Source organism: Phalacrocorax aristotelis, chromosome 1 (genome assembly GCF_949628215.1).
Source record: "Phalacrocorax aristotelis chromosome 1, bGulAri2.1, whole genome shotgun sequence".
Classification (NCBI taxonomy): domain Eukaryota; kingdom Metazoa; phylum Chordata; class Aves; order Suliformes; family Phalacrocoracidae; genus Phalacrocorax; species Phalacrocorax aristotelis.
The window spans coordinates 126,645,310-126,671,963 of NC_134276.1; the positions used below are offsets into that span (position 1 = coordinate 126,645,310).

Consider the following 26,654-nt stretch of genomic DNA (forward strand, 5'->3'; position numbering starts at 1 on the left):
CTGGAGAAAAATAAACAAAAAAAACCCAAAACCCAGCCCTGAATCTGGGCTAAAATTCAGAAGGACTTGGAGCCAGGGCTGCTGATGAGCTCCTCCCAGGACGACAGACGCCAACAGAGCGCAGCTCACGTATTTTCGGGTGCTTAGTTTAGAGGGCTGGGGCCTGGCTTGCTCCCCTGCTGCCCCCAACATCCCTTTCTGTTTATTACTTCTGCCGTAATTGGGAGGCATGTGTGGATGAATTAAACATAGCAGGACGGATGAGAAAACTCTCCCTCTTAGCTGGCTGAATGAGCAAATTTAACTGAGCCTGTTACCCACTGAGTATCGTGCCGACATGCCAGGGTCCAGTTTCCTTTGAGCTCGCCCTTTCATGCGGAGTCCCTCCATGCCCCCTGCCTTGCTCCGCACAATATCAAACAGCTGGAGTTTCTGTGGCCCCGAGGAGGAGCCTTTGCATCCGACAGCAGCAGCAGTGGGAATTTTGCCCGGGAGCAGAAAGGGATGGGGCCAATCCCGGGCAAGCCAGTAGCTGAGGATCAGCAGGCTCTGGCATCTCCTGAGGGGGATGGGTAGCCCCCAAATTTAGCTTGTGACTGGTCACTGTCCACAGTAAAAGCTTCCTTATACCTGAGGGAATGGGGTTAAAGGAGAGGTTTTCAGCTCTCATACTATGAGCTTCAGCTGGACCAGTGGCACCCAGAAGTCAGTTCTGGTGGATAGTTTGAAATAAATGGGTGACAGCCTAGAGCTGGTGTCTCCACCACAGTAGCAGGACTACTGCTGACATGTCCAGGGATGCCAAGGGGACATGGCCAAATGAACCGGCATCCTGCTTCGTCCCCAAACATTTCTTCCAGCTTTAACAGCGGGGGCAGGTGAGAAGAGCAGAGTATGAAGGATGCTGCTGCACCTCGCATTTCCTCCTTCCTGGGGATAAAAAGGGAATGTAATCCTGTGGGGCTGCAATCTTTTTTTCCCTAGCGTTAAACAAGCCCCGGGGCACTTCTTTGCACAAGGTGGCTCTAATTCTGCTCCCTCGCCTATTTCTTCCCATCTCTGTAAGCCTAAAACTAGTCAGGGCTAATTCAATTCCTGTTTTAATTTAGGACAGTTTACGACTGCTCTAAATTAGGAAACCACTGTTTTTCAGACGAGCCAGGTGCTAGAGGTCTCAGCACTTGTAAAAATTAAGCCATTCAGTGAGGTGTCTACATATGGATTTAGCACCTGAGGACTGAGTTACTGAGCAGCCTAAAGAAAAACTCGGAATCTGGGAAACAGTTCTTTAAAAGATAATTAGACAGCAAAGTTAACATTGTGGAGGAAGGAAGTTTGTGTTCAACCTGATAAGCCCACCCATTCAAATGCAAGTCGAAGAGCCATCAATATATATTCCCTTGGAACTTCAGAAACCCTGCAGAAAAAATCAGTTTTGACATTTTCAGTACCCCTGTCATAAACCAAGGAAATGGGAAACCGAAACCCAAACATAAAAAACCCCAAATCCTTCAAATCAACCTTATGTGTAAGAAGTGGGTAATCCAGGAGCACAGGCCCCTCCTACAGTACCACTAAGCGGGAATGACTCTGAAACCTAATGATGACATGAGGATAAACTTTACCTTTTTCATCTTCTTCTCTACCTGAAGGACTTCAGATTTAGCAATTACAGATCACACTTATCATCTATGCTCTGTGCAAGTCAAAGACATGAGAAACCTATCCTGATCTTTCAATGACAGCAGATTTGTTTCAAGCTAGTATTTACTGACAGGCTTTGAAAGATGAAGGATTTCTCTTCACCTCTGGGTAAATTTATGTTTGGGGACACATATTCATCCTTTGGCGTGGGGAGAGGCAATGAACAGGAGCTGGTTTGGTTTAATCCCAGGGAGTGGTGTCATCGCCTTTTTTCTGAAAAGTTGTGCCTGAGACGCTTTCCCTGAGAGCAAGCACCTGCCAGGGGGGATGGTTGGAAGAAAAAATCATCAGTTTTTTGTCTCAGTTTTCTCCATGTCACCTCTAGAGTAGCTGTATACCTTATGGGTTTAGAGAAGGAGTCAGTCACATTCCTTGAAACCAGCTGACTAAAAACACACACGGACTGTTTGACCTCCAGGGAAAGGCACTGTCTTCATTTAGCAAAATACTAGCCCCTGTGCTTTGGGGGAAAACTGCAACTGGAAATAAGTATTTGAGTGCATCTTATTCAACCTGAATGCATGCAAAGTTTTGCCTTTTACATAGCCATGTCTCTTCCCCCTCCTCTCCTTCCCTGCCTTCATTTTTGTTTCAGGCATCGTGACATCCTGATCCAGATGGTCTGTTCCGGGCCCTACAACAGGGCAAACAGGATGGGAACCCTCTCCTGGAGGGAATGAGCCTGTAGATGATGCCAGGCAGGGACAGCACCTCAGGCCCCCTCACTAACATTGGTTGTGCCTGTGAGACAACTAAGCAGGTGCTTGAACTTCAGCCACATAACTGGGGAAACTGAGGCACGTAAGTGATGACAAGACTTGCCTAATCCCACCTGGCAGCATTGCACAACTGGAGCCTGGGCTGGGCAGACCCATGGCAGTGCTCACATATGGTTGCTCCTATGTACTTCCAGCAGGTGCCTGGTGGTATAGGGACAGATGGACTTAAACGGTATCTTTCCCAGGAAGCTCAACAGGTGGTTGGAGCAATTTCTATGCAGCTCGCTGGGCTTGGTCCCTCCTGGGAAGAAGGCAAGGTCTCCAAGGAGGTCTGCCACAAAGTGATATTTACAAGCAGCCCATTTTGTTACAACTAATGACTGCCCAAGGCCCTCTCACTGTGATTGGTGCCATCCAGTTTCACAGCCAGGATAAGGTGGGATGGCCACCGGTGCAGGGGCACCCGGGGGACTCTGTGAGCCACCAGGCCCGGCCAGGGCAGCCACTTCAGTCAGTGAGGCCTGGCGGCTGCCACCCCACCACCACCCCGCCGTATCCCCGGGGCTGGGGGAGCCACTGCCCTGCCGCCCCCGTACCCCACAGCCAGCGAGGCGGCCTCCCTCCGCCTGGGCCAAACTTTTCGGCCCAACTTTCCCGCTTCCGCGTGCCGGGGGGAGCGTGGCAGGCAGCGGAGAGTGGCCCTGCAGCTGCCGGCGGTCTCCTTCAGGGTTAGGCACCGGCCACATGATGCCGGTTAGTGTTATTGTGGGGGGGGACACACACGACATGGGACGGGGCACAGCCACTGCCTGACTTTTGGGGAAGGGGTTTTATTTTGCATTTTCTCCTTCTTCTGGCTCCTCCTCTTCTTCCCTCCTCCTCAGGGGGAGGGGAGGAGGGAGGCTCTGGGGCAGGAGTAGCCAGAGCAGGGAATTGTTTGGGAGTTCAGTCATCCAAAAGCCGTCTCTCGTATGGAGGGTCTGGCTTCCCGCATCCCGGCGCCTCTTCCCTCCTCCTCCCGCTGTGCCTGAGCTCTGCGCGGCCCCCCATCCCCAGCGGCAACCCGCAGAAAAAACACAACCACCATCCCCAAACCAAGGGCCCCCTGCCTTCCCCTTCCTCCCCCAAAACAGGCTTTCCCCCTCTCTTTTTCTCTCTTTCTCTCTTGTTTTTTTTTTTTTCTCTGTGTGTGTGTGTGCTGAATTCCCCGCAGATCCGGCCTGGAAGTTCCCAGCTCCTGGAGTTAAGCCTCTTTGTTGCTTCCCTTCGTTTGGGGCATCTTTGTGTTTCCCCGCCTGCTCCACCGGCGACTGCGGTGAGTGAAGCGAAGGGGGCCCGGGCCCGGCAGTGCTGGCGAGGGGCTGGGAGGATGGCTGTGGTGGGCAGCGGGGCACAGGGCTTTCCCCCCTTCTTCAGCCAGTGGCGACAGCAGCCAATCTTTGTGTCAGAGTTTGGGAAGTTGGTGTGGGGATGCAGGGAAGGGGGTTTGCTTGGCGATGTGGGAGATGTGACAAGGGAGGAGTGGAGACCCACCGGCCCCACCAGCATGGGGCTTGTTTTTGCTCAGGCAGGTGAGATGTGGGGGGCTCGGTTTTTTCCCTCCAGATCTTCCTCTTCAGTTGGGCGGCATTAATGGAGGGCCCAATGCATGCATACACACCGCGGTGCTCCGGCGCTTGCCTGAAACTTCACCAAAAGCTTGGTCCGCGACATCGCCCTGTCCTTGCTGCCGGCTAATTGAAGAGGGATGATGCATGGTGGACAGAGGGAGGGGGAAAAGCTGTGCAAAATAAACCCCAGGTTCATCCTCTGTTGCTCCAACTCTTGTCAAAAACTGACGGGAGTTTGCAGGCAAGACCCAGCTCTGGCAGATGCAAAGGCATTTCAGTTTGAGCCCTGTGAAGGGGCTGGTGCTGCTGCTGCAAAGAAAAGCGGGGGTGGGTAATCTGCGAGTTAAATTTTTGACCTCTTCTTTTGTGACTGTAGAGTTTTTAACCCTGGTGCAAGGATGAGGAGTGATTTGGGTCAGGAGAAGTAATTTTCTGCTTGGTGGTGGGATGCTGTAGGATTTGTGCATGTGTGTCTCGCTGCTTGGACTGCAAATTTGGCAGGTCCCCCGTACGGTGCCTGTAAATAGAAAATGTGCTGGGGAGAAAGTGGGATGCTTAATTTGTAGCCATGTCCAAATGAGACTTTTTAAAGTGCTCTGAAGATATTAATAATTACTGTGAAAAACAATAGCAGATTTTTTTCTAGTACCCCGACTGGCAAAAGGTATTAAATACAAATCTTGTATTTTTGGACATTTCCCCAACTAATTCTGGTACCCCAAGTGTTATTTCACTGGCATTGTGGGGAAGGCAGTTCAGGTCTATTAAAGGGGATTTTTTGTCCTTGTTTGTTTTAAAGAAACTCTCTTGACCTCTCTGCAGCATTATGCGAGTGGGATAACAGGAATACACACACATACTGTGCGCCCGCATGTAATTCCCGGCATGTCTTAAATTGCTTGTTTTTCTTGGTGCCCAATTCTCTTAATTTCTACACTGCTACTGTGGTGTCTATTCGAGACGTTCATTTGCAATCTGTCACTAAAGTTTCTTTTCCCATGGGCTAAAAAGCTACTGTGGAAAATATCAGAAGTGTGTGGGCATTTTGTAAGTAGGATTTTATCTTAGTCCTCTTTTCTTTTGAAACTTACCGCCTCAGTGTGCATATGTTTAGAGCAGGGTTCTTGCATATTTATACATGTAAACCTACATGCACACACTTTTATTTAATGGGTTGGATATTGAGGTTTATGGCTCCAGGAAGGATTTGAGCAGAAACACATCATGGGTTTTCAGTGAAAATTTGTTCCGTTTTTTTAAGTGACCTAAAGAAATGAAGGTGAAATAACTTCCTGTGTTAATAGGAGTCATCCTGGGATCTTCTGAAGTAAATAGCATAGAGTGCTGTGAGCTCCCTGCTGGGTGCATGATATTCTCTGACAAGAAATAAATGGAGTTTTGTTCCATGTACTTTTCTTACCTCTCCCCTCTAGATACAATTACAGGGACTCATCCTACAAGGCAGACAAGGTGCCAGTAGGTGTTTTCTGCAAGGGTTGAAGTCAGATACCAAGCAGTCTTCCCTGCTGGTGCAGTTCCCATTGGGGAAAATGAGGCAGGTTCATCTCAAGGGCGCACAAGGGTGCAGATTTGAAAAGCAAGTTCAGTTTTCTCCCTTTCTCATACACGCACACACCTACAGGACCTTTCTTTGAGAGATATCCCAGTACAAGTAGCTGATTCATACAAATCTCTGCTTGGTGCAAATTAGTATTACAGGTGAATGTATGTGTTACAAACAGGCATGTGATTCTTATGGGTGCTCTGAATCCCTGCAGTCTAGAAAATACAGCTTTTCTGTATCTTGTACTGACGTGATACAGAAGCACAGAGCGAGAGGTACTTAAAGATTGCAAAGTGAAACCCAGTGCCTGGTTTGCAGAGGTCTTTCCAGCCCTTTGGGTGTGAGACTCCTGGCTTGGAGTTTTGCTCTGTTGAAGGACAGGGGAATCATCGTCCAGTCCTCTTCACTCCTTGAAGTTCTGCTCTGTCCTCAAAACTAACAGCAGATGCATCCCTCCAAGCCCTCAGTACCAACTTGCAGCCCTGCAGTTTCTGGGCTGCTGGTACAGATACTTCCATCTGACTGGGGCCGGCAGAGTTGGCCCGTTGGGAGCCAGCTGGAGCCTCCTGCTGAGCAAGGAGCATTGCAGGTGGGGCCATGAAGCAAGCAGCCTGCTTTGCCCCCACTCTCCCCAGTGATGCAAAGGGGAAACTTCCTGAGTGAAGAAAACCAATACATTTAGGGCAGACCTGAGTTTTTGCAGTTTCTTGCCATTGTTACCGAATGACCACACTTGACTAAAGCACCAACAAATCTACCTGCCAGTGCTTCCCATCCTCTTCCTGAATTGCACGTCCTCAGCAGCACAGAAACCTCACAGTCTGCTACCATGCCCAGAAAAACAAACCCCACCATATTACTATTTCTTCCTGGGCTGTGAGAGGGAAGATGGGTGACAGGGCAGGAAAGACACTCTTCAGGTGGAAGCACAGGTTTGGATGTGGAGCTGTTTGGGCTGTGTCCTCAGCTGATGCACGTACCCTGTGTGAGCTTAAAGAATCTTCTCCACAGCCTTGGTTTTTCCATGCAGAAAATGGAGCTAAACCCTGTGCCAATGGGGTGAGCACTGTGACAGAGCAGATATTGCCATCCATGTTGACTCTTGTCAGCTGATCAGCACCCATCCTCGTGTCTTTCAGAGCAGAGCTCAGGTGCACCAGGGAGGACCGGCTTTGCTGTTCCAGGCTTCACGTGAGCTGCTGCAGGGCTGGAGAGGCACCTTTATGCCTCCAAATTCACTCCATTTTCCCAGAAAACAGACGGGCAGTCTCCCCAAACCCCGCCTTGTGCACCTTATGAAGTTAGGGAGCAGTGGCAGGGAACAGTACGTTGGGGACCACGTTGGTTGTTTTAGCTCAGGTTAGCCCACAGGTGGGTTTGTAGAGACCTCGGGCTATGTTAGTCTCAGTTTAGTCACTCAGCCCACAAGAAGTTATAGCAGCAGAAGGCCAGTGTAACTCTGAGTTAACAAAAGTTTCTTTGGCACTAGATAATGGTGGATTGGTTGTTTTAATGCCTGTCGCCGAGTGCCTCAGAGGTATGAGGCACAATTCCCTTGGACTTCTTTAACGTGCAAAGATAACTCAATGTATTAGTGCTAGCATGTTACAGATGAAGGCTTGCAAATCTCTTGGTTTAAACCGTTACCTCCTGGGCTAAAAACTACAAAGTGCAAAGTCAATGGTTGGGATGGGTTATCCTGCAAGGAAAAAGCTCTCTTGTAAAATCTTCGGATCTCTGGTTAGAGTGACAACATCCTGAGGAAAAACCTGCTGCTGTGTATTTTGGTGCTGCTGTGGTCAGTCTTGATTTAAGAGGTTGTTATGTATTCCAGTTCCTAGGCCACGAGAACAATTTAAGGAGAATAATGAATAAATGAATTGCAGGTCCTTAGGTAGAACATGGGTGAATATAATCTTCCAGTTTTCTAAATGTACTTTGGGTAATTGTTCAACAAAAGGTATCGCAAGCATCTTTTTTTTATTTTCTGGTATTTGGTTTAGTTCCTTCTGGCCCCAAATCATACAACATTGCTTCTGGAGCTTCATTGGCTGAATATAATGCCTGAATCCATTTTTCTGGAGGGAATCCTTGTTCCAGGATGGGAAGCTTTCAAAATTTGCTTCATATGCGTATTTGCACATAAGAGTTTTTTAAAATCTACTCTCCACAAGAGCATGTGCTCCAGCAACGCAGCTGTATGAGAGTCTGTGGGAAGCTAAGACAAAAGGAGTGTGGATGCAGTAGAAGCAAGTTGACTGAAGAGCTCAGAAAGATTTTTGTTGCAGGGGCAAAAAAAAATGCTCAATGCTTGCACAGTCCCAAAGCTGCCACAGGCAGTGCCGGGCTTCCCACATAAAGAGGGAACAACAGATCCCTGCCCTGAGGATGTTCCATGCTCCTCTTATTAAAATGGCCTCTCTCCTACAAAAGGACAAGTGGGACAGAAGACTTGGCTGTGCCTGATGGGGTTGTTAGCAGAGCACCTGACACAATGCAGACAGGGTGCCTGAGAGGGGATCTCAGGGCTGCCCTTGTGTGTTCTAGGAGCTCTTGAGTGAGAAGCTGTGCCAATTTATTTTGGCTCTGGTAGGATCGATGGAGGGAAATGTGCTTCAGGGAGCGTGTGGGACGTGCTCAAGCTTCCTCACCCTCCTCATGGGCAGTCTGCCAGCACAGAGGTGAGAGCCAAACTTTACCCTTGCTTTGTGCTCAGCTGCTCTGGGGAGACTTGCTGCCCTGTGGCCGAAACCCTTCCCTGAGCTCCCCTTAGACATGAGGATGGCGGCTGCACCTTGTGCCTGTGCAGTGGGTCGGAGACTTGCTGGGTGAAGTCCAAACCACACCACAGCGTGTTGCCTATATGAAAACCCACTCTTGTTGAGTTCACAGAGGTTTTGGGCTGCAGTGTGTCTGTATATGTCTGTGAAAGCCAGATGGTGTTTTGGAAACTGGTCATTTTTCATTAACTTCTGTGCCCAGTGCAGGCAGTAAGCCTTTCATTCTGAGCCCTGTGGTGGCAATGCCATTTTGGTTCTACAAGGTCCACTCTGGCAAAGACATTAGCCAGCAGGTCATACTCTTTATGCAAAGCCATGGTCCTGGGGCCCTGCCAAATGCAATGATGTGTTCGCTGGTTGCAATGTCAGCGAGTCTGAACAAGCTTGTGTGTCTAAAGACTGTGCATCAGGCCCTTCTGCTGTTTTTTAAATCATAAGAGTGGAGAGAAAATGGGTGCAGAGATCCCTGCCAGAACTGTTTTGTCAGCCTCCAAATACCAAACTGAGGTTGCTTTCTATTTTTCTCCTAACTAACAAAAGGACAGGTTAGGCAGAGCCCTGTGAATCAATGTGGTGACATTAGTGTGGTTAAGAAAACTTGTGGTGACATAAACCTACTGAGGTAGTCTTTGAGAAATAAACCTCAAATGTGGATACAATGGCCTAGAATATAGCATTTATATACAAAATGCATCTTCCTCTGATAATGTCACTGAAATTTATCCTGTTACTTTTGCATAGAGTAGCCACCTCGCTTAGTGATGTCACTGTTTTAGGACACAAGCCTGGCATGTGAGGAGAGCTGGGTTTGGTTCTCTACAGCACAGATTTCCCACTGAGTTGGGGCAGATTACTCTTTGGCTCAGCTCTTCACCTGCAAAACCTGTAAGTGGCACTTCCCTGCCTCCTTGTGGTGTTGAGGATAGATCTGCTGAAGATAGAGAGAGACCATAGATTTGCCGGCCCTCAGAAAACCTCTCAGATAAGGGCCATGGTTGATTTCAGCAGAGAGCCTCCTGTGGCATTGGCAGCCCAATGGGAGGCTCCTGTGGTTGCCTCTGGGGACGTCCACCCCTGCGTGCTAGGTGGATGTGGGCTCTGTAAGGGCTGTGTGATGTTTTTGGTTTGGAGGGTAGGCTGGGCGTGTGGCTATAGAGAAGCCGCTTTCTGAGCATGACCCCTGGGGAGTCTAGCGTAGGTAGCAGCACTGCAGCTGCAGCGAATTTATGGCTCCAGCCAGTGGTGGTACAGAGAGGCCATTGTAATCCTATGTACTGTACAGTGTACATCTCAACAGGCAAAGTGCCTCCTGGGTTGGGATTTCTTCCCCCCCCCTCCCCCCCCATCCCTTCACGTCTAGCTTTATGAAGTTCCTCCCGTTAAATTGCAATTTTGGCCTTATCTTCAAAGAAGCCCTTTGGTGCCAAGCTTTTAAAGGTAGGGAGGAGGCGAGAGCAAAAACATCAAATCCATTAACAGCCCAGTTGCCAGAGAAAATGTTTTTTAAAACAAAATCTGAAACCTTAGTGTTTGAGATCCAAAGCTGAGATTGAATACAAGCATGGGCCTTGTCCCCGGAGAGTCACAGCTCTGGGAATATGCTGGCAGAGACCATGGAGCGAGGATTCTTGTGCATGCACGCACACAAATAGACAATTATTTGGAAGCCAATAGTATTCTGGATGCTGAATAATAATTTACTTCATCTAGTGCCTTCTGTCCCAAGTTGCTCTCTGAGCTCTAGCTGATGTGGAGATGGTTCTCATCGCTCCAGCCCTCCACTGGATGGCAGTCCCCTCTGGGGCAGGAAGGTGGTGCTTGCCTGCATGCACATTCCTTGGCCGTGGGTGGTAGAAAGGACTAGCTGGCCCTGCTTCTTTAGAGCTTGCCGCTGTCAGTGAGATTCCTTTGGGTCCCCTGGATGGTGATGGGAATGTGATTTTTACTTTTTTTTTTTCCCCCCAAGAAGAAAGCTGCTTGTTTAACAAACCCAAGCATTGTCAGATTGAAGGGCTGGATTTGAATCCCAGCGTCAAGACATGTCTTCAAAAACATGCTGGGTGGGATTTTCCAGAAACACCTGGGGGGACTTTAATGATGTGGTGGAGAGTCAATAAGACTTGTGCATTGAGAGACCAGACAGCTGTCCCCTCGCTTTTAAGTACAAGCTCATGCTTGGTGGGTTTGTGGGATGGTCCCACTGTCACCAGTGTGGCGGCTGCTCAAATCAGTCCTGAACACCTACTCCTGCACAGAAGTGGACTCTTTGTTTCAAAAGTGGGTATCAGGCGCATCTTGGCTTGCAGGCAGTGGAGCTGCAGCCTCTAAGCCAGAGCCATTTGGGCAGAAGGACGACCTAATTATCCAGCTGTAATGGGGTCTAAATCCAATGAGGAGCACCCCATCACTGGTTCCTTCTGGGGCCTTGCGGCACAGCCAGCCAGACCACAGCAGAGTTGTTGGGACCCTGGCAGGACGAGGGCTTGATATGTACTTGCTTTTGAGTCCCTGTGGGGACTTTCCTACCCCTCAGCTGGCCAAGCAAAGTATCTGGCTTGTAGCTGTCAGCCAGCTCTGGAGCTGGAGGCTTGTAAGGTGAGACAGGGCTGTGAGAAGCTGGAACATGGAGGGCTCCTCAGAGAGGCATACCACCTGCTCTGGATGTGTCCATCATCACTATTTCATCACACTGCTGTTGCTCTTGGGGTGTCTGGGGCTGGCCTGAAGGGAAAAGGTCTTTGCTTCCTAGCAGGCAGGGAGCAGAGCTCCTGGCTGCATGCCAGCTTGTGCCTGAACATTTCTGTAATGCTGTAGAGCAAGAGTCCAAGGCAGCACAAGGGCTAATTGCTTTTGAGAACCTTGCTGCTTGGCCACCTGAGCTGTGGTGAATGTTGCAAGAGTAGTTTAGTGCATTGGTACCCCAGCTTCAGGCCGTGCCAGAGATCACTACCCAACCAGCAGAGAGGGGCAAGGTCTTGGGATCATGGTCAGCTATGTTCAGTGACCATGCAGCTTGTTAGCTCTGTGACAGATGCTGAGGCAGGGGGGTCAGTACCAATGTATGGAGCTGGAGCCCAGGTCCATTGTTTGCTCATCCAGCTTCCCTTTTGGCAGGGAGGCAAGTAGCCAGTCTGTGGATGTGTTAGGGAAGAGCAGTGTGGTTTGCATGGCTACAGCAAGACAAGACAGCCCTGTATATCATAGGACAGGCATCAGTCTGCTAATGTTCACTAGATGTACTTGCCTGGTATGCAAAGATGCAATACAAGCTGTGGGATCCTGCTGATTGCATCATGAAGCCTGTTGTCTTTTGTGGGAGCAAGGGTCAACTATTTACACCGTGTAGCATATTAGGCAGGATTATACTTGCTAAATGTACAGTTGTCAGGTTTTCCTCATGACTGCCTAGACTGTAGATTTGGGGAGGAGGGAAAAGAAGCACCAAGAGAACAACATCAAGAGCAAAGTGGCAAGCTGTGTTTATCGTTGGTGCTTGACCTGCACTCCACCCTAAAATCTGTCTCCCCTGGGATAGCTTTGGATATCCCTAACCTCTGAGCCACTTCAAAGAGCCACCTTTAAAAAAACTTCCCAAACTAGTGACCAAGCAAACAAGCAAAAATTTCAGCAGCCACAAAAATGTGACTGTAACCCAATTTTTGCATAGCTACAGCACAGAAGATAACTAGAGGTTTCTTAACATTGACTGTCTGGATGAAGGCCTGAGAAAGGCTTGCCACGCCATCTTCCCCCATCACCATATTCCAAAACCTGAATTATTATTTGTATTACAGTGTGTGTACAAGTTTTAACCAAGTCTGGGACCCGGCTATGTTAGATGCCATGCTAAATTGTAATGCGAGACAGTTCCTACATCCCCATTCGAAACAGCCAGACAAATGCAGAACAGAAGGTGAAAACAGAGCACGAAAAAGGACACATGTGCCTTGGGGTGGCTCAGCAGGTCAGGACTGGAGCTTAGTACAGACTCTGTATTGCCTGATATTCAGTCCCGTGCTCCATCCTCTGCCTGCTCTTCAGAAGAGGAGGTCAAAGTCAAGGATTGCTAGGGCTTGACTGAGAGTTGTCTGCCTTGAAGCTGAGAGTTATCCATAGCAGAGTCTCTCCTCCTTAGCCCTCAGCTCACATCAGTCAATAAAAAGTGATGTGGCTTCATGTGGTCTGGTAAGCAGTTGCCTGAATGGGGCACTTGGTACTGCAGGTGTTGTTGGTAGTATCTGGTTGCTGTGGCGTGCCTTGCATTGGGGTGGGCAGCTGGTCTCGTGGAGCTGAAACTCCTGCCTGTTTTCAAAAGGCAAATGAGCAGGAGGTCTGCTGGGGCATTGGGGAAGCTGCAGGTGAAAAGCAAGAGTGTGTGGCTGAAGGGGAAGGAAAGGAGCCAGTTATGACTTTAATTCTCTCCTGTCAGCTAGTTTTCAGTTGCAGCATTGTGCTTTGAAAGATAGCTGGAAGAGCAGAGAGCCAGTGTAATAAAAGTGTTTTGCTTGCAGCATGCAATCTCGAGTAAAACAATGTCGTTACATAGTGTGCCGCCTTTCTTGCGGGGTCTGGGACTGTGCTGCTCCCGCTCTGGAGGCACTGGCTTTCAGTGCATGAGCCAAGGATAAACTCAAACAGATGTTAAGGCAAAGTCCGTGGCTCATGCTGTGGGCCAGGTGCAAGCAGAGACATTGCTCACTTCTCCATGGTCAGCACAGGGGTACCTTATGCTGTAGGGAGGTGCAGGAGGAGGAACGAAGAGCAGCAGGGATACAGAGAGCTGCTATTCTGGAGAGCTGTGGGCCATGTTGATCATGTGGCTGGGGATACACAGGGGTACCCACAACACTAACCTGACCCCTGCAGGCACAGATAGCCCAGGATGGAGCAGCTATGTGGACACTAATGGTAGGACATGAGCAAAACCTGGCTTGATGGGGTAACAAGGAGCTATGTCTCAAGTTCAGTGAAACCTCAGCAGGTTCTTTCACCCCTCCTTTCTTGCCTGACTTACAGCACTGTTTTGGGGAGCAGGTGGAGATGCATAGGCACCTTCTGGCACCTGTTTGTTTGTGGACAGCTATTGGCAAACTCTTGGGGTGCTGCTCGTGGTCATGCCCTGCTGCTGAGTGAATAACAGCCTGAACTGCAGTTGGAGGCTTGTTGCATAGAGGAATGTTTTGCAACTTGTTTTAATGGCACTGTGTTGCCAAGGGCCCTTTGTGGCTGGGTGAAGAGATGACTCCTTCCCCTGCTGTGCAGGGAGAGGAGCCTATCTGAAGCAGAATTCCTCCATTTTTCGAGTGGATTTGATCTGCCCTCTGCAAGCCAAATCATTTAATTCAGAAGACATCTTAGATGAGGTGTTTGGGCCCTTGCAGTTTCTCCTTGGCTCAGTCAGTGCCTTGGGAGTGGCAGGAGATGCCAGATAGCTGCACAATTATGGCTTCTTCTTCTGTGTTGGTCCCAGGTGTCTCCTTATGCATGAAAGCCTGCAAGGAGACACAAACGCAGCTGTTGCCTTAATTTCTGTCCAGATTAATTAGGCAGGGCATGGGATGAAGAAGGTGTCAAAAAATTGGTTTGTGCCACCCATCCCTCCTTGTGCTTAGGGCAATAGCCTATTCCTCTCTCTCGGCACACACATCCCTCTCAGTTTTGTTGGAGAGTCTTTTATCCCTCAGACTCTGTAACGGGGAGGGAGAATGGGATTGCAGCTGAGGCTGCTAGTGTGCCTATGTTCCCCACGTGTGCTGCCTCCCAAAGGATGTGGGGGCTGCTGCCAGGCCCTCGCAACCCCCTTTCTCCCCATCTTCTGGCTTTAATTTAATCTCTTCTGCCTGAGGTCCCTGCATGCCAACAAGTTGCCAGGGCTGAGAAAGTCTTGTTGGGCTGTATCCCGGATGCCCCTGTCCTTACTTGTTTTGGGGAAGGCTGATAAGGAACAACTCGGGGTGCCTCCCCAGGCGCCAGCCTGCTGCTGGAGAGATGCTCCTCACCCTCACCAACACAGAGCGAACACAGGGTGCTGGCATGTCAGAGCGGGTTCAGGGAGCCTTTGCCCGGGCAGGGTGGCTGCCTGCAGTTGCAGGCAGGGCTGCTGCCTCCCCATAGGTTATTCTGGAGAAATACCATGCTTGAAAGGAAGGCCACATCTCTCCTGCCCTTCTTTCCCCCCGGCTGGTGGATTGGGGCACAGAGGTTCAAAGGCAGCGTTTTCAAGTCTCCGCCAACATTTCCGATCTCACAACGTTTTGCAGACTGGGAGGGTTTTGTGTTGACCTGTCTCCTTACAGGCAACCAGAGAAGCAGCTCAGTGGGGCTGGCGGACATGGCATGCACCAAGGTGCCAGCATCTGCAAGGGGCATGTAGGCACTGGGCCAGAAATCCTCACCAAGCTGCTAATGAGACACAGATTGACAGCTTTATCTGGGAGCCTGCAGCCATGGGCTTCTAGAGCTTTCTGCTGAATAAATATGAGTAAAAGCTGGTGGTAGATAAGGGTTGGAAAGGAAGACCCTAAAATAAAGATCCTTAGAAAGGCCATCTGGGATGGACCTCAGAGATTGCCTCTGCCAGAGACTCCTCTTGTGGTTTTTTTTTTCTGAAGGTCTCCTTAACTACTTGGGGGCTGCAAAAGATGACTCATTTTCCATGTAACACTTTTGTAGTCAATATGTAAGACCAGCAGAGGTTTCTCTCTGGCTTTTACAGTGGAGACTCTCCAGAGGCTTTGCTGGGGTACAAAGCCCTGGAGGCTGCGACAAATGTATTCCCCTCTTGCACAGGGAAGGACGCTCCCAACAGATGTTTGTTATCGGCAAAGCAAAGCAGGGGAACAGACAAACTTCAGCTGGTGAGAAATGCAGAGGGTAATTGTTGTTGTTTCCCTGTTGGGCTTGCAGAGGGAATTCTGGAAGCTGCTTATTGCCCCATTGTTACAGTTTTTGTTTATATAGCTTATCTCTTTCATGAGAGACTATTAAATCCTGTAGCATGTTGTGGATGTGACGATATGAGAACAGCTTGCTTTACCCATCTGAGGGCAGAGTGTGCCAGCTGCACAACTGGATTTAAAATCACAGAGCAGCACTTCCTCAAAACTGAGGAGTGCTTTTCATCCTAAAAGACTTTATGGTATTCTCCAAATTAAGAAATGGTCAATAATTTCCCCATTGGTAATTCTGAGATTGTATTTCCCTTATATAGCTGAGTTTTCCCAGTTGCTATAGGGAGGGGGAAGTCCTTATTCCTTTCCACTTCTATAGCAAATGACAGTATTTAACATAATTTCGAGGGTAGGTACTGACTGAGGTTGTCTACAGACGACTAGGCATTGAGCAGTGAAAGTTTTTTCTAGGGTTATTGGGTGCTATGGGACAGTCACAGACTTCCCTTCTCAAAGAAAGTGTTGACAGTCTCTGCAAGCAATTAGAGAGAAATGTCTTTGAGGCAGAGGATGTCTTTTTATTGTAGTTTTGTAGAGTACCTAATACTGAGGTCTTAAAGAAGTCTCTGTAAAATAAGAGAATCAAATACTCCTTTTGTTCCTTTACCAGACAGTAATGTAAGGATCTTTGGAAAATCCAAAGATTTTAAAAATATTTTTTTCCTGGTAGGCAAGTGAGCAAATATCAGAGGTTTGCTATGTTGTCCCAGACCACTGCTGGGTGAGTCTTTGGAGAGGATGATCTGATCTTTTCTGTGAAACACCTACTAACTCCTCTCAAGCAAAGGTGATTTTTGCATTAAAAAGGATTTCTAAATTGATAAAGCAATTCATAGCACAAAAACATCTTACTCCTGTGTGACAGAGGAAGAAGTAGACTTCTTGGCTTAGGCCAACGTTGTGGCTTTTAAGAATTTCTTGGGCTCAACAGTATACATTAATAGATGTATTAATAGATGGATCCATTAATAGGTGGAGAATAGATTCACTTCTGTTCTGCTTCTCCTGTTGACACTCCCCGAGGCCTAGGGGCTGGTGTCGTTGTTTCTTCCTGGTCTCCTTACTGCATACTGCATTGGTTTTCTCCAAAAATGACTAAACATATAAAACAAGGATTGGGGTTTGGGGTTGGTGTTTGGTTGGGTTTTTTTTTTCCTTCGCCTATTCTAGGGCAGACACTGACCACAGTCATGCATTTGTTTTATTCCCTTACTTCCAAATGCAGTCACATAACAATAGCCTGTAAAAAAAATTACTGGAAGCGTTTTGGTCATTAATTTGTTACCTTATTTGGGCTACAAGGAGCAGATTAGCATTTGGGTGAGGAGGCTGAGAGCTCTAAGCCGTCTCTTCCAAGGATGAAGAGGGTTTAAATGGGCACCATCCTGGTAAAATGGAAAGTACTGTAGAAAGGCAGTCTTCTGGGGGCAAGCACTTCCATTGCTCCATGTGCAGAGCCTCACACTTGGGGTCCCTTTTCTTAGCTGGTCCCAAGAGGTTATTTGCTATTTACGTAATAGTAAAGTCTTCTATGGATGCTGCTAAATAATGGGCTTTGTCTGCCCCTGGCAGACAGAGATGGGCTAGAAGAGAAATGTCATCTTTCGCATAGGGCTTCTTCAGAAGTCACTGACTGTTTGCTTTCCTTAACAGATTGCTAATAGAAGGTGGTGGGTGGTGTTGTCTTACTTATTTATTTTATGTAGGATATCATGACAGATGCTGATTCTGAATGTTGTCCACAGCTGTAGAAACTGATTTCTTTCTAAACCAAGTTAATTAGGATGGAGGCATGGGAGCTGATGAGACATGGGATGATCTGCAAAAGAGGAAAACCCATCAGAGTACCAGTTGGCTGTGTTCTGTCATCTCTCTCCCGAGGAGCAGGAAAATAAGTATTTTGCAGGCAGGACTGGGAAATATGTTTTCAGTGTCTGGATCTGTGGGACTTGCGAGGTGGTATCACTGTTTACAAAGAAAATGAAAAGGTCATCAGGTGGGACAAAAATGAATATGTGATCGTTGCACTGGTCAGGAGGGTGGCTGTTAAAATCTCAAACAGTACAGGCAATGAAATCTTGAAATTTCATCAGTGGTTCAATGGATTTGGTCGTTATAGGAGAGAAAACAAAAGCAAGTGGAACTTTTGCATACTGGAGAGAGAATACCATCTGATAAAGGCTAGACCAGTAGGTAAAGTTTTTCAATAGCAGGAAATTTCCTTAAAGTATTTATTTATTTATGGCTTTGCTGAAAATTTTTCAACCAGCTGTGTTTAAAAATATAACAGTAATGAGATCCTTAAAAAAGGAGTTGATCTCTCCCTCTCTTTGACATGCTGCAGAACGCCAGGTGTAGCACAAGCGAGGCCTGAGGAATCAAAATGGCATAGCCCTGCAGCCTGCGTGCCAAAATCACACCTTGGGAAGCCAAACCCCAGAGGGAAGCACTAGCCTGTGGCAGGTCACAGGGATGCTGAAGGGGCGACCCTTTGGCCATCGTCAGGGGCAGCAAGTTCAGCCTGCCCAACTCTTCAGGGCTCTCTAAATCTCCCCAGTTCCCATAGCCCTCCAGCGACTTGTCCTCAGGGCAGCAAGACCCAATTTTGTCTGCGCTGCTGGGAGGCCTTGAACTGTCTCTGACACCCCCGATGGGGAAGTGCTGGAATGAGGAAGAGGGGAAACCAAGGGCTTTTGTACTGAGGGAACAAAAAACATCCTCTATGTGTCCCTGGGTTCAGCTATTACAGACTCTCCAAATTGGACTGGTTTTGTGTTTTGCTTTTAAATGCTTCTCTAGCCAATGTGATTTTTTTTAGATTTTTGTTTTTTGGCTGCAGAGTGTCTCTTTGGGAGACAGAGCCAGTCTGGGGCTCTTCATTTGGCCCATCCAACTTATCCACAGATCCACAGAGCATGCACAAACCGTCTCCTCGGGGCTGCATTTCCTCTAGGATTCCCTATGGCTTTGCAATGGCCAAGCCTTTGTGTTTGGTAGCGAAGGCGGAAAGGCCAGCAAGGGCAGGCCAGCTGTGCTGTGTCCTCCAGCCCTCTGCCAAAGGGGACTCGGGGGGGGGGGGGGGGGGGGGCGGGAATGCTGAAAGGGCTACAGCTATGAGAGTGGTGAAAGATGTATGTGGTGATTGGCAGGAGACTGTTTTGGGGAAGAAGATGCCTCTTCTGACAATGGTGGGATGGCACATGGTGGACTGGAAAGGTAAAGCAAGTTAGGTTTGGTAGAGGATTGTGTGGAGAAGTCTTGTCTCCTCTGGGCCTACTGGTTTCAGCTTCAAGATAACATATCACAAGAGAAAAGTCTCCTCTCCCCACTGATTCCTTTTTCCACCACTGATGGCTAATCAGGATTCAATTTTAATTACTTCCCTCTACTCTCTCTGCTTCCTCTCCCCCTGCCCCACACATGCCTTTTTTTTTAAATATTTTTTAAAATGCATTTCTTTTTGGCAGGAGTTGAAACGCAAGAAGCGTTTGGACCAAGATGAAACCAGTGGAGGAGCATGTTGGGCAGTGCAGTGCTTTGTTCTGAGTTCAGGGGGAGAAGAGGGGGAAGTGAGGGAGGACAGGATGTCATTTCCCAGATGGGGACCCTGCCAAAGATATTCTTGCTTCAGAAAGCAAAGAGTGATTTTTGAGGTTATACCAGGTTTAACCCTTTGTCATCCTACTTCTGCTGTGCAGGGAAACAGCAAAGTCCTGGACCTAAAATGGGCTGTGTTGTGTTACGTGGCCCAGGAGACCTGAATGATCTCAAGACAAAGTCTGTTGTTGTGACTAAATGCTAACAGTCTGAGGTTCTTGTTGGAAACCACAATGAGTGGATGAGAAATCTGCACTTGTTTATCATTGAGGGTCCAGGACTGGTGCAGTTGCGATCTGAAAAATAAAATCAGCGTGTTCCTTACAGGAGTTCAAGACTGCTGTGCTGTTTCCTACCCTGCTAGAAGCACCTGGTGGGATCTGGGATGCTGCTGAACTCTGCTCCAGCTGTTCCCATCAGGGGGCAGGGAGTACTTTTGCCTTGTATGTGCAAGATGCTTGGGAAACACCTTGTCCTCCAACCAAAGGAGCCCTGTGCTGCTGGGAGCAGGGCAGCAGCAAGCCCCAGCCCTGGGTAGCTCGTGGTTGTGCTGGGGACCACTGGGAGGTTGCAGTGCTTGTTCATCCTCTTTGTTTTGAGCCAGTGTCCTGTACAAGAAAATTGTGTTCTTGTGGGTATGGGGTGTGTGTGGGTGTGCGTGTGTGTGGAAAACCTCTGTAGGCATGTATTCCTATATTTGGGACTGCATTGGGCCGTAAATATTGCATGGTGTGTAGGCTGATGATATAATTGCCCCAGGTCTGTTGCACAGTAGCAAACTGAGGGTGGGGATACAGGAGGGGAGCAAAGAAGGGAAAGTTAAAGTAACTCTATCTCTTCATTAAGATCTCTTCCAGGTTGTAAATACTTGGAGCACTTGTGTCAGGACTCCAGAGGAGGTCATGTACCTCCTGATCAAAAAAACCCAAGGGTTTTCCTCTGTGGTGCTGAGCTGTTTGCTGGTATGGAGATCCAGCCTTTTCAGTCTAGATGGGGTTCTTCTGGGAAGACCACCATCTTCCTTCAGAGCTGGAAGGGACCAATGCTATATGCATAAAATGCATAAAGTCCCTTTCTGTAAACCCAGGCAGGGAGTCACTATTCACCACAAAAGGGGCTGTGAGAGAGCCAGCTCATCCTTGTGAAGAAGAGGTTTACAGGTTTAGTTTTGGTGAAATGTCTGAAATTGCATATTTTTCATCCCTTTCCTGGACCTCTTAAGTCATCCACATATCCCATTGGGCCGTCTTATGAGCCATGGGTGGGAAGCACTGACCAATGGATAGGCACTTGGGTGGGAAGCAGAAGACCAATGTTTTACTCCCTTGTTCTGCTGCTGACTGTGTGACTAAAAGAAATTTCCTTTGCCTTTTGGAGGTCCCCTTTCCTCCTGCCCGTTGGCTTTAGCCAACCTAAATAAAAAGCATGGAGAGTGGTTATGGCCTTTGTGCAGCCTTGCTCAGTCTCACTGAGCACCTCTGGTTTCAGAGCTGGGATCAGCAGACCTGCTCTTAGATCTGTGGTGTGTTTTGCCTGCATCTCTGCCTCCCCGTAAGCACAGTAACTACCACCACAGGCTTCTAGGTACAGCACAGGACTGAAAATAATTGTGTGATACCAATAGCTGTTGGGTATCACTTGTCATTCTGCAGGGCTCCTGTCAGCCTGGAGTTTGGCTTCTTTTTACTTGCCCAGATGGTTGCATGTGTACATGTGTGCTGCATTAAAATGCCCATTGAACCCACACAGACTGCTGTACCCACACCTACCCAGGTCTGCAAATCCTGTGCTGGGTGAAAATACGTTGAAGATGTGAATTGCTCCTTTTTCTTCTAACCAGGTGGCGGGTCTTCCTGTAGTACCTCAGCCCTTTCGCTTCACTGGTGCCTGCTGATGGGCTGGGTTGGCCTGTAACAGCTGATCATGGGGCATTTGCAAATGATGCCACATTGACTCCTCTGCTTCTCCTTCTCTGTTTACTTAGTTCTTGGCAGCTGCATGTTTGAATGTTTGCTTGACAAACACTTTCCCTGGAGTCTGTGATTACAGAAAGTTTAGTCTGACAAACCCCACTGAATTATCCTGTTCTCTGTTGTCAATAATGTCTTGGTTGCACTCTCCCTTAACCACAATATTTTGTGTGCGGTGCAAATTCTTTTTTTTTTCTCCCCCCCCCCCCGTTGTAATCGGCCTGCCCCTCGCTGCTTGGGGCAAGGCTCTATCCTCAGGATGCTGACATCTGTATTTTACTAATCCAGAAATCCTGGGGCTACCAGGAAGCAGTACAGATAATAAGAGAGCATACCTGTTAGCACCTTTCATCTGAGAATGTCTGACTCATGTTCATCTGGTTACTGCTTGTACCAGCTGGGGTTTGCTATTCCTGTTTTTGCAACCTGGGAAGCTGAGACAGATGGTAGGGGTATGCATATCCAATAGATGAAGAAGATATTCCAGAAATGTGGCATCATAACCTCCATGATTATGAGTTTCTATCCCTCTTTGTCTTGCAAAACCTAATTTGCCCCCAAGAGGAAAGAGATGAGGGTTGGTTTGTTGGTTTTGAGCAATGCTTTATTTGCAGCGATGCATGGCTTTTTTTGGCACCCCAGTAAGTTACACCCAAGAACAAAAAAGCAGTTGCAAGTCTTCTCCAAGGTAAGTTAACTTCCTTGGCTGTGATCAGGTGTCCATAATGTAGTTCATGGGAAGAACAATATCCAAATATTGTCTCTTGTCACTTTGATGGTTTGGAATGATGCTGAGGGACAAGTGTTCACAGCAGGCCCAGAGAGGGGAAAGATCTTGCTGTGTTTTGGGAGTGGTAATGAGACTGGTGAAAACATATCTGCAGGTGGTTGGGTGGTCACCCTGGACTGTTAATCTGCCCAGCTGCTGGCCTATTTTGGACAAGCTCCAAGACCAGCTAGGACACTGGTGCTTTTCTTGCCACCTCCAAACACAGCTGAGGACCTTCCAAGCAAACCTGGGCTGGTTTATGGTTTTGGGTGGAAACCACAAGCAAACCACGTCAAATCGTTGGATCCTACCCCAAACTAGGCAAAGTGTATGGGCTTCTGTTCTGTTTCTCCTGGAGGTGACTGGGAGAGGAGAGAGATGGAAGAAAACCTCCTTGGATCCAGTGTTGATGTAAGGTCATAGGTGATCCATTCCTAAAGCATGCCAGTACCATTCCCATGGCTAGACCAGACCAGTGAGGGCAGATTAACACCCAAGCTGATGTCCCCTGGGAGCTTGGGTGTAAGAGGGGGGATATTTTGTCTGAAACCGTTCCAGAAAGGCACAATTTGGGGGGGGGAGACAATTAAATAAATAATAAAAATGAAAAATATTATGATGAGGAGGATTAATGTGAATGTGTGCCCTCAACTTATGTGATATCAGCTGAGGTGATGGGGACGTTGGGTCGGTGTTGCCTGCACTGTGGGGCCCTGGAGCATACTGTGCATGGGGTATAAGAAACCCTCAGAAAGAGAGGGGGAGAATTGCAAGCCCCAGGAGGTAAAAGTGTATTTATTTTTCATGTGTTGCATCAGAACACACTAATTTTGCCTGGGAGGGAGGGCAAGTGTGTGCAAAAACAGTCCGGCTCACTAGGAAAGGGGTGGGGGAGCGTGATGCCAAATAGCTTGGGAAATGTTGCTTTAGGCTCGTCTCTTCCCTCTGCATCCACACAGGGCACAGGATCAGCACCCGAACATACAGACCCTCCTGTGGGCGTGTGCCAGGGCTTTGTAATGGAGCCACGCTCTCCCCTTGAGGCCAGGGCACCCCCGGCTCCCCGCCCTACCCCCCTTCTCCTCTTCCCCCTTCTCCCATGTGCTTTTATTCCTTTTGCAAACAACGTATGCCAAATCCGACTTCACAGCTGGCTCTGCTCCACGTGTTTGTTTTCTATGCCTGCACGGCGCTCGCCAGCTCCGCTTGCGCTGCGGCTCAGAGGTGGAGGCAGCGGGGGGAGAGCAGGGGTGGTGGGGAGGGAAACAGGAGCAGGCTGCTGCTTTCCAAGCCCTTATTTGTTTAAAGCTTAAGCCTGTTTGAGAGAGCCTTTTTGGAGTGAGGGGTAAGTGGCAGGGGCGGGATGTGGGGGAATGGAGAAAGTAAACTGAGTGTCAAGGAAAGCAAACTTTGCAGCTGGAATTACTGCTGGTGCTTATTGTGTGAAGGGCCCAGGGAGGTGCCTCCGGCTCCATGCTTGCTCTCTTGATGCAGGTACGGGTGTTAATGGGCAAGGGTGAAGAGTGGGGAGCCAGCAACAGGTCTGTGTTGTGCCCTATTGGCATGGGCACTGCTGCCCAGTGGGCATTGGTACCATGGTCATGTCAAACATCCTGTCAAACACTGGAGCAGGTACTAGCCATAGCTCTCACTGGTGTCCTAATGGCAGGCTGGGGTACAGGCAGGTAAGCCTCCCTTCTCAGGATCTGGGGTGGCAACGTTGTGCTGCTGCAACATGTTTCCCATCCTTTTGTTGCAGAGCGTCCTCTTGCAGAGAGGGGGAAAACAGGTGCTGGCCCTGCCCATTTCTGCAGAATGATGCAAGGTCTTGCTCTAGCTGCCCATGTTTGGGTCATTGTCCTCAACTGGACCATCACTTTCAGAGAGGTGTATTTATTGCTGGGATGATAAACAGGGCAAATGATATGCAGACATTATCATTAAAAAAAACTTAAGAGATGCATTGGTCTCCTCTTCATCTCTGGGGCAGAGGAAATCTGTCACCCATCCTGAAAGCCTGGTGCGAGTGTGTTCCCCATCATTTTTCACCTCCAAGTGGACCCCATGGGATTTTGGAGCAGCACAGTGGCTGTCAGTCACAGGATGAATGAGGGCCATGACTCAGCTGGTCTGGGTGCTGGCACTCAGTGCCAAGCCCCTGCACCCCACCTAGGCATTTGCCACCAGCCGGAGTAGTTTCTAAGGGTGGTCATTTCTGTCCCTTTGTTTTGCTGACCTCAAGCTTCCTCTTGTGTTTTCTGGGGTAGTGGCATGTCTTTCAGGGGAAATCTGTCCCAGCAGAGAGTCCTAGAGGTTTTTGACCTGCTCCCATAACCTAAATGATTATTGTTGGTGAAAAGCATTTAAGTGACAGCTATGGAGAGTAAAACCTCCCATTTAATGCGAAATTTATAAAAGAGAAAAAAAAAAAACCCTAACTTTTAAATACCATCTTCAAAGGACAAGAAAAATGGGCTTGTGCTCTTTTGCATCCCAGCAACAAGTCATTGCTGAAAAGAGTGCAAACTAGAAGGCAGTTTCTCTTTATGGTGGTGATGGCGATGCCTCTAAAGCCAGCCATCTGGGGATTAAACTTTGTATTGACGTTACTGGCGAGTACTTTGTCCTGTCTCTTTTGTATGCTTTTCTGGATTTTGATGTCAACTGTGTTAAACTAGCCTCACGCTTGTTAATGCAGTTTCTGGGCCTGCTCCCATTGAAGTCATGGCAAAGATCAGGCTGATTTTGGAGGCAGCAGAATCAAGTCCTCTGTTATGATCTTCTGAATGCTTTGTTTTAGCAGGTATTTCTACTCTGCTGCTGGCTTGTATTTAATATAATACAAGTCAGTTTTTTACTGCAACTGTTGTAGGTGCCCCTGCTCTTCAAATACACACTGGGAGAAGGCTCAAGAGCTAGGAAAGCTACCAGGTATTCGCTCTGCTCCAACAGGAAAATTTCCCCATGTCAACTTCCCCCAAGTAAGGCTTAGCAGTGTCACTTGCAGTTTCTGTGGGTGTTTCTGGTTTGGTTTTTTTTGTTTGTTTGTGTGCCTGTTTTGATCTATTATTGTTCCTAATTGGACACGGACAAGATTTTTCTATTGTTCCTAGAAAAAGATGACTTTTTTTTATTTGATGCTTAAAGGTAATTCATGTTTAAGCATATCAAGAAGTGGGCTGCGCTTAGAAAGCATCTGTAGTGACTGTTTGTCTGACTTGTGATTGCTCTGTGAACTCTGACTGTGATCCACTTCCAAGACCCATTTTTCGGAGGTGGCTGTAGCAGACGGACACACCAAAATACTTCCTGCACCCTGGGCACTCCTGCGGCACTTCATGCCGATGCTGACTGGTGGCATTTGGCTGTTATATCGCCCCTCTGTGCTTTAGTTTATATTAGACAGATTCTGCTTTCAGGGAGAGGAGTGTTTCATCTGGTGGTTACCAGAATGAATGGATGCTGTGATATTTATTGTCTGTCCTGTTGCAAGCTTGACCCCATCACATGACAGAGACAATAAAACAGAGATCAGTCTCTTCAGGGCAGCTCCGTGACACACCTTTGCAATGATTTGTGGTCCTCCTTCCCCAGGGCCTGTTCCTGACCACTGGTGCAGATGCAGAGAGGCCGTAGCAAGATAGTAGGTAGTGTAGGATGCAGGATTTATAGAATTGCTTCTGCATCAATGGTGAAATGCTTGTTTTGGTCAATATGGTGGTGTCCTGCAGTTGAGGGGTTGAGGGTTGGCTGGGTGTGTGTGCTCCCTGAGAGCTGCTGGGGGAAGCAACACAAAGCAGAGCTGAGCGAGAGCAGCTTTGGAGGAGAGTATCCCACTCTCCCTGTGGAAAAAATGCTGTTTCACTGGCACCAGAGCATGCTATGGAAGTACACCTTTTGATTAAACTTTTGTCTTGGAGTAGGATGGACTTTCTAATGAGAACAGGAGTGGCTTTCCTGCTATCATGATTAACTTATGTTTAAACAAAGTGGAAGAGTGGCAGCTGGGGAGAGATTTGCTTGAGATGTGGTGGTCCCAGGTGACAGCCCCTGCTCTGAGGAAGGCAGGGCAAGGGCTTGAGCCTCGGATCACATGTGACAGGGGAGCCATGACATTGCCCCCTACTTGCCTGCCCAGGCCCTGGAGCAGTAGGGAAAAATGCAGTGTAAGGAAATCGGCCAAGATCCCAACTCCCTGATTTGTCTTTCTTTCCTGACCTCTTCATCTCAATTTAATTTTCCTGCCTTTTCCTTTCTGCCACCTTTATTTGACACTTTACTTTGGTATCTTGCAGGGCTTTTGCCCAGCATCACTTTCCCTGCGTCTGCCAGGCCTGCCTCCTCTCTGACCTCTCCCTAACCCACGAGGCAATTAGAGCCTCAACCTCAGACTTCAAGTTTTGGGTATTTTTTTTCTTTTGTTTGGAAAGGATGAGAAGGGAAAAACAAAAGCACTGCCCTGACTAATATAAACTAGCTACAGGCACATCTGTGCCTGCGCGATGACGGCTCCTGGTGGGAACTGCCCATTCCTCCCGGCGCTTTCCTCCGCTGCGGTTGCTGACAGGGAGGGGAACAACCTGATGCGCGGCTCGTGTTGGTGTGGGATTTGGTGCGGTGGAGCCCAGGCCAGAGCCAGCAGCATTGGCTGGTGCTCGCCACCCTTCCTGTGGGTCCCACAGCATCAGCTCCCAGCAGAGCCATCCACTGGGCTTTCCTCACCCAGGTGCATGCTTTCCCTCATTCCCAGCTCCTTGCTACATGCTTTGCCTCCCTGTCCAAATAGGAAAAGGTGTAGATAGATAAATTTTGTTACTGCTTGTATCAAACATCCTAAAGTGAGTAACCCTTCTAGCCAGTTCTATGAAGTCTCTTGTACATGGGATGGTTTCACTCTGTTTAATAGGGAATCTGTCTGCAGCTCTGACTGCATTGACACTGATCTCTGGTTTTAGTTGTGATGTGAATGAAAAAGTGGGTATTGTCATATG

General features: G+C 48.3%; 1 protein-coding gene across 4 annotated transcripts in view; it reads left to right on the forward strand.

Moving 5' to 3' along the window:
* The first annotated feature begins 3,340 nt into the window (after positions 1-3,340).
* The window catches only part of BOC (BOC cell adhesion associated, oncogene regulated), a 56,735-nt gene continuing 33,421 nt past the window's right edge, over positions 3,341-26,654 (forward strand). For 2 of the 4 annotated variants that reach the window (XM_075106221.1, XM_075106230.1), the window contains exon 1: positions 3,341-3,738. The gene's annotated coding sequence lies outside the window, so the exon portion shown is untranslated. Of the gene's footprint in view, positions 3,739-6,736; positions 6,789-26,654 lie in introns of all 4 variants that reach the window. The other 2 variants (XM_075106263.1, XM_075106243.1) reach the window with 2 other exon arrangements.